We start from the raw sequence: 7,696 nt of genomic DNA on the forward strand, positions 1-7,696 counted from the left end.
TATAAATATTAAAATTAGTGGGTACTTTCGTGCACATCAAGTTTTTGGCGCCGTTGCCGGGGAACGGCTTAGATTATTAGTTTATTTAGTTGCATTAGATTAATCGACCCCTTTTTGTGGAAAAAAAATCTGCAAAAAGGTTAATTGGTTATTTATTTTTGTTTATTAGCTTAGCTTAGTTGATTAGCATATTACAAAAAAAAAAAAATTGTTTCTGTCACAGAATTCACGACGTCGGTTTTAATAAACTCACGATGTGACAGCTGTAATTTCAGTTTTTAGTATTTTCTTATTTTAGTTCAGTTTTACGCTTTTTTTAGTTTAGCAAGTTGCAGGAGTTCATGACTAGAGGCTCAAACACACCCTTGGTGCCACCACTTGAAGATCCCGAGTCTGCAATTCACAAGAAAAAGACGCCCTTACAAGAATTGAAGTCAGCTTTTTCAAGGAAGTCGGGAAAGAAGACAGGAGAGTCAAGTTCATCCACGAGGCACAAGAGCAATTTTGAGCACTTGGATCAAACACCCGTCCAAACCGAGTCCGAATACGATACCGAGCCGGAATTTGAAGAACACACGAGCAAACCCGAGAACGAGCCAAGGAATGAGATGGCAGCAATTGAAGAGATGTCCATGGGAGCTTACAAGAAGCGGATCCGAGAAGATATGGGTCCCGGTTTAGTCCAAGCCGCAATACCTGCCACTGCCACATTCGAGTTGAAGGGGCACATATTGACTGCACTAAAGGATATCCCATTTTTTGGGAAAGATCATGAGGATGCTTTTAAGCATCTAGATGAAGTCAACGACATTGAGGATTACTTCAATGTCCCAAATGTCAACAGAAACACAGTCTTCCTTAGGATGCTTCCCATCACTTTCAAAGGAGCTACTAAGGAGTGGTTAAAGTCACTCCCACCGAGTACAATTACCACTTGGGCTCAAATGCATGAGCAATTCCTGGACCATTTTTGCCTGCCATCCAAGATAGCCAAACTCAAGAAGGCAATAGCCAACTTTGAGCAACAGTCGGGGGAGTCATTATACGAAGCATGGGAGCGGTACAAGGGCTTGCTCAGAAATTGCCCTTAGCATGATCTAAATGTGCAACAAGAGATGTCAATCTTCTATGATGGGGTCAACGTTATGACAAGACAACTCCTTGATTCTCAAGGACCTTTGACAAAGAAAAATCCAAGGGAGGTTAAGGAGCTGATTGAAGAATTCACAAAGCACTCTCGCGAATACCACAACCCTAGGGAAGATGGAATCAAAAGCAGTGGAGGGGCCCAAACTGAAGAAATAGCAGCTGTGATGGCTATGCTGAATAATTTGGATCGAAGGATAACACAAATGGACTAGTCAATACATGCCATAAGAGTGGGTTGCGAGAGATGTAGTGGTCCACACTTGACCAAGGACTGCAATTTAGATGAGTTTGGGAACAGAAAAGCTCAAGTGTGCTACTCAAGTGGGGATAAGTTTGATGAGGACTGGAGGAAACCGAAGAAGGAGTGGCTGCTATATGAAGAGTATAAGAAGCAAAAAGAAGAGAAGTATAGGTAGACAAGTCGAGGCTTTTATCAAAAGGAGTAGCCACCAACCGAGAAGAAACCCGATCTAGAGACTATGTTGATGAAGTTTATAGAAGCTTCGGAAAAGAGACACGATGCCACTGATTCTGCTATTAATGAACAGCAAAATTTAATTAAGAATCAGCAAGCCTCCATCCATAACCTTGAAGTTCAAGTCGGTCAACTAGCCACTCTAGTTCATGAGAAGTTATCCCCGAAAAATACCAAAACGAAGACCCAATCTCATGTAATGGCCATAGACACCGAAGAAGAAGCCATCTCTGAGTTCCTGGAGGCACTGGAAGAAGAACCACAACAGCCCGATCAAAAGATGAAGAAGACCAAGCTCGAAAATCAAGAAGTTGCTGAGTTCCAGAATTCACGACGTGAACCTTATATGTTCACGACGTGGGCCCTCATGAACAGAAAAATTATGTAGTTGGTTCGGTTTATCAGCCGCCTTTGCCATTTCCTTCCCAAGCTACCCTTAGTCTACTGGGGAGAGAGCATAGAGAGTTTGTCAAGCATGTGAAGGGGATCCAGGTTAATACTCCCTTTGTCGAGTCGTTATCCAAAACTCCCGAGCATCAAAAATTACTGCAAGATTTGATAGACACTCACAAGCAATTAAAGAAGCTAACTAAGGTGGTTCTAAGTGAACAAAGCTCAAAAGCTGTGTTGGGAGAGACACTAGAGAAGATAGGGGATCCTGGACGCCTCACTTTTCCATGTGTGTTTGGTAATAAATTGAAGGTTAATGCTTTAGCCGATTCTGGGGCTAGCATTAATTTGATGCCTTTTCATTTTATAAAAAATTGGAAATTCAGAAGATGAAGCCTACAAAAATGACGATTCACATGGCGAACCGTTCAGTGACACAACCCTGGGGCATAGTGGAGGATATTTTGGTGAAAATTGGAAAATTTGTTTTTCCAATAGGGTTTGTGGTTTTGGATATGAAGGAAGATCCTGATGTTCCAATTATCCTTGGCCGTCCATTGCTTAACACTGCTGGAGCTTTGGCTGATATTCGTGAGTCTAAGCTCACCTTGAGAGTTGGAGATGAAAAAGAAATTTTTGGGATAGAAGATGGCTTTCCAAAGGAACGTTTTCAAGAAGAGGTGTTCACAATCAATGAAGATAATGAACTAGAAGAACTGGAAAAGCTTATGGAAGAAGTGATCAAGGCAGTTCATCAAGTTAAAAGAACAAAACCTAGAGCATCTATTCCATTTTTGGTTGACGTCATAGCTTACAAGAGTCCACCTTCTTGGGTGAGCAAAGAGGAGGAGGAGATGACAAGTGATGAAGAGGAGGTCACTTCAAGAGTGACAAAGCCGGTAGTGAAAGAGGAGGAGGATGCGATGAAGTGCAAGAAGAAACTAAAGGGACCAAACGCAAGCTTGAAGAAGAGGTGAAAGTTAAAAAAGCGAATTCAAAGAAGGCATACAAAAGGAGAGTTCAAGCTTACAAGAGGCGATTCAAGGAACAAAAGATCCTAGTGGTGGATTCTTCCAAGGACTCAACGTAGAAGGCACAGAGTCCAGCTCAAGACTCCAAGAAAAAGAAGCGCTTCTCGGGAGGCAACCCGAGTTTGGTTTGCAAAATTTTTCTTTTTCATTTTGCATTTTAGTTTTAAAAACTTAGATCATGTCATCCAACTCTATTAGAACATAATTAAGCACTGAATGTAGGGACCATAAAATAGAAGTACTAATAATTGAGAACTTAGTTTAAAATCAAAATTGATTTTTTCTCTTCCTGACTTTATTCACGACGTGAATTTTTAGCAATTCACGACGTGAATTGTGAATGAACCGGAAAAATAATCCATGATACGGTTTAGCCCATTAGACTAGCAAGCCCAAGTTCAGTCCGTGAGTACATGGCCCAAACTTAAGCCCAAACACTATTCACGACGTGAATTCTTAAGAATTCACGACGTGAATTTTTGAAAGCACGGGACCACAGAATAAAACCCTGGAAACCAATAAACCCTTCATTTGTTTATTCTTCACGAAGTGGAAGCAGAAATTGGTCCCCCCTTGGTCCCCATTGTTGCGATTTTAGCCGACAACTCTACTAATCTTCCTTGTGCTTACGTAATACTTCCAACAAAGGTAATAATTATTGATTATTAAGTTTAATTTTTACTCTAGTAGATGAACTTGGGGTTAGGGTTTGTTAATTGAGTGAAATGACGAAATTAATTCTTCAAAGTTCGTAATAACCTTTGAATGTTTATGCTAAATGTTTGGAAGTAGTATAGGAGTAAAACCCATTGATATTTTGAATGGATTTACCCCTTATTGTTGCGATTATGCCTTCTGTGAATGCAAATTCACGACGTGAATCTTACAGGATTCACGACGTGAATTCTGGGGCTGAACAGAATTTGTTTCCTTTATGTCTAATTTGTGGATTATTGTTTTGGCTATGGTTTTTCCTTGTTTTTGCAGGAATGGCTCCAAGAAGAGAGGTTCCAGTTGGGGTTGCGGGTTTGCACCCGTTTTACAATTTTCCCGCAACAATGCCCCGCGATGTCTTGACCCGTTGGAACAACAGATTGGGGTGGCTCTACAACAGAGAAATTGCAGTTGCTCCAACAGTAAATTGGACACGATTAAGGGAAGTAGGGCTCGTAGACCGGGTAGGCTAGTTTTTGACAAAGATATTTATCGGAGATGGGTATTCGTTTACCTGTTTTGGTTGGCAGAATCTGTTTCGGGTACAAGAGAGGGTCTACAAGGAGTTTTGTGTCGAGTTTTTCGCAATGGTGACATTTTAGGAAACTGTTCAAGATCCACATTGGCCGCAGGCGTTGGTATTTCGTTTAGGGGGTGAGTACCGGGAGTGCAGCCTGGTTGAGTTTTCTTGGAGAGTAGGACTATATGATCGACAAGAGGCTATGACTCTCGATTTTGGCATGTTTTTGAGTGCAACTGCTAGAGGTTATGCGGAGGGTGTCACGGGGTATTCTTTCTGCCATAATATTGCTTCCAGAATGTTTAATTCCGGAGTATCTCCCGAGAGCAGTATTCGGTCCCCGATCTATCGCTTACTCCACCGGTTCATCACCTTTTCCATCAACCATAAGAGGCATGGAGACAAAGTGACTAAGCAGAACTTATTCTTCTTATGGTGCATCTTACAGCCTGGTGTCTGTTGCAACATCCCGTATTTTCTAGCCCGTTTTCTGGCCGGGTCTGTCGCGAGTTCACGCCCTGGGAACCCCATTTGTGAAGGGCATTTTGTTACCCGTTTGGCCCGCTCTTATCATTTGGTTGTTCCTGATATTACTAGATCCATGACGTTTGTGGATGAGCATGACTTTGGTATGGGATATTTGGAAACTATGCGGGTGGTCAGAAATTTTGGGTGGCATTGGGGCATAGTACCATCAGATGTTGAGGGTGATGATGAGGATGATCAATCGGCCGACCAACCTGCGCCAGAGCCGAGACCGAGGCACAGGAACGTGAGAGGAAGGGGAGACCGCGGGTAGTCGATACACCCACCTGCTTCCATGGTTGGTACGCCTATTGGGAGTGATATGTATGGTTACTTTGACCAGTTATCGTTGAGTGTGAATTGGATAGGTGGCACTATGGAGAATGTTGTCTGGCATCTTGGGGTGGAGCAGCCGCCTCATTTAGGGTATCATTACCCGATTTGCCCATGATGGTCGGAGTATGGTGGACGCGGAGGTGATGGAGCTGGAACCAGTGGAGCACATGATGATGAGGAGGATGATTGATCGTTATTTATTTTTATTTTGTTTGATTTGTTTTTAGTTTGTTTTTATGGGATTGTAAGAACTACTTTGAATATTATGTTACTGTTATTCTTTGTTGTTGGTTGTTTCTCAGAAATTGCTAGGAGCGCCTTAAGAGGATAGCGAGTTATGAATGCTTACATCTTTAGCCGGGAGTGTTTAACGCCGAGAGTCGAGACCCATATTTTCAAAATAAGTGTGGGGTGAGTCAAGAGAGTTGAGAGTCAGCGAAAGAGTCATCAACTGATGAATTTAGAAGAGTCTTAATACATTAAGACATTAGAAGAAGAATTGGCAATGTTTTTCTGACTGCCCGATTTTCACGACGTGAACTTTTATTATTCACGTCATGAGTCAGTTATCAGGAGGTTCTCAGAATACGCTTAGTTTCGATTTCACGTCGTGAATTGTCCCAAACTCACGTGGTGAATATGAGATTTTTACAATTTCAAGGCCCTTAACATTTTAGTCTTCTATGGGTTGATGCTATTCTTCTTGTCAATATATTCAAGATTATTTTGGCTCATTTTTACCACCATACGATGTGGCGTATGCTTTCCCACATTGGTCATTCTACTTTTGGAGATTTACACCATATTTGAAGACGGTTGAAGGCTCAATTTCATGTTTTGCCGGTATACTCCTTATTTCGCAAGTTCAATATCCAAGTTTCTATTTTTGGAGTCCATATTCAAGATGCACGTTTTCCACACTTTTGGAGATGTTCACGCCACTATCCCAGGGGAGTCTGTTCCTTTTTCTCCCTTTTCTTTAATTTTCTTTAATTTTGATGCATACAATGAGGGCATTGTATGAAATAAGTGTGGGGTAGGGGTAGAAAAAGTAAATTGCTAGATAATGATAGAATTTGATGGTAAAATTGAAAATTTTAAAAATTAAAATTTTTAATAATTGAATCTAGTCATAATAATTTGAACTGTAGTTTCTAGTGTTATATGGGATGGTCCGATAAAAGTTCAAATGTTTAGTTGAGCCAATATACGTTATAGTGCATTTCTGTCCTCCCTTATTTAAGTGAAATCATGGAACAAAAACATAACCCCGCTTGGTTTGAGGGATGCAATATGTTTAGCAGCCTAAACCTGAAATGTATCAAGGAAAATTATTATCATTAACCAATAAAGGTTGAGGTTGAGCGCCTTTGCTTAAGCATGTAGGTTTTGAGTGAAAAAAGTGAGGTACATATAAAAAGAAAAAAAATTGCAAGAAAAGTTGAAGAATTTTGGAGCAAATAAAGTGAAGATCAAAGGATCAAAATTCCAAGAAATTCAAAAAAAAAAAAGTTGAAGATGCCAGAAATCAAATCAACAAAGGTGGTGAATTCAAAGAAATCAAAGATCAAATTATCAAGGAAGTGAAGAATTCCAAAAGAGCTCCATAGTGGTATCATAGATTGTAATTCTAGATTATGTATGCTTAGGTTGCTCAACTAAAAATACCTTGAGGATAAGGAGGTTTTCTGCGGATGGATTCGGAGGGTTGCATAAAATGAGCATTGTTCGGAAAAAGTGGGCGAGTGTTTATGAAGATTGTGAGTATTTAAAGTATGGGGGTACTTTAGGAAAATTTTAGACACAAATGCATGCGTTGAGGTCTTGGCATAATGGCTAAGCTGGAGTCGGATTGTTCTATGTGATGATAGTAATCAAGGTTTGAGTTTAAATTTGCTTGAGGGCAAGCAAAGTCTAAGTGTGGGGTATTTTGATATTGCCATATTTATACCTATTTTTAGGCAATATTTAAGTACATTTTTATTAATAAGTTGGTAATTTATTTAGAATAATGGTACTTATGAGCTTAAATGTTATTTACAGCCAAAAAGAAGACATTTTGAAGAAAAGGGACTAAAAGTGTAAAAGAAAGAAACTTTGGGAATTAAAAGATTAAAAGTGAAGAAAATCTGGAAAAAGATTATTCACGACGTGATACTTAAAGAATTCACGACGTGAAGAGTTGGTTCTAGAAGATATGTATGCGGGTGAAGGAATCATTGACGGGCACGGTTATCTACAACTCACGACGTGAATATCTTATTATTCACGACGTGAATTTATGGATATCAGCAACTATATAAATCCTTGACCATTACGAATAGAGGCAACTTTTGGCTAGAAAGAGGAGTTCCAGAAGATGATTTTGAGGAGAGAAAAGTTCTGGGAAGAGGCTTTCAACATCAAAAAGAGTAAAGGTCTATATTTTAGTTAATTAAGAACATGTTTCCAATCAATTCAATTTGTGTTAGTTTGTTAGTTGCTATGATGAGCAACTAAATCTAGCTACTCTTGTTTAGCTAGATGAAGCTTCCAACTTATGAATAGCTCAATTTT

The 7,696-nt window shown here is 39.9% G+C and overlaps 1 non-coding gene across 1 annotated transcript; it reads right to left on the reverse strand.

Moving 5' to 3' along the window:
- Positions 1–992: 992 nt before the first annotated feature.
- LOC111895963 (small nucleolar RNA R71) lies at positions 993–1,099 on the reverse strand. Its single transcript, XR_002851734.2, has one exon. It is a non-coding gene; the product is annotated as a small nucleolar RNA R71 (small nucleolar RNA).
- Positions 1,100–7,696: the final 6,597 nt, after the last annotated feature.

The sequence above is a fragment of the Lactuca sativa genome, chromosome 6 (genome assembly GCF_002870075.4).
Source record: "Lactuca sativa cultivar Salinas chromosome 6, Lsat_Salinas_v11, whole genome shotgun sequence".
NCBI classification, from domain to species: Eukaryota; Viridiplantae; Streptophyta; class Magnoliopsida; order Asterales; family Asteraceae; genus Lactuca; species Lactuca sativa.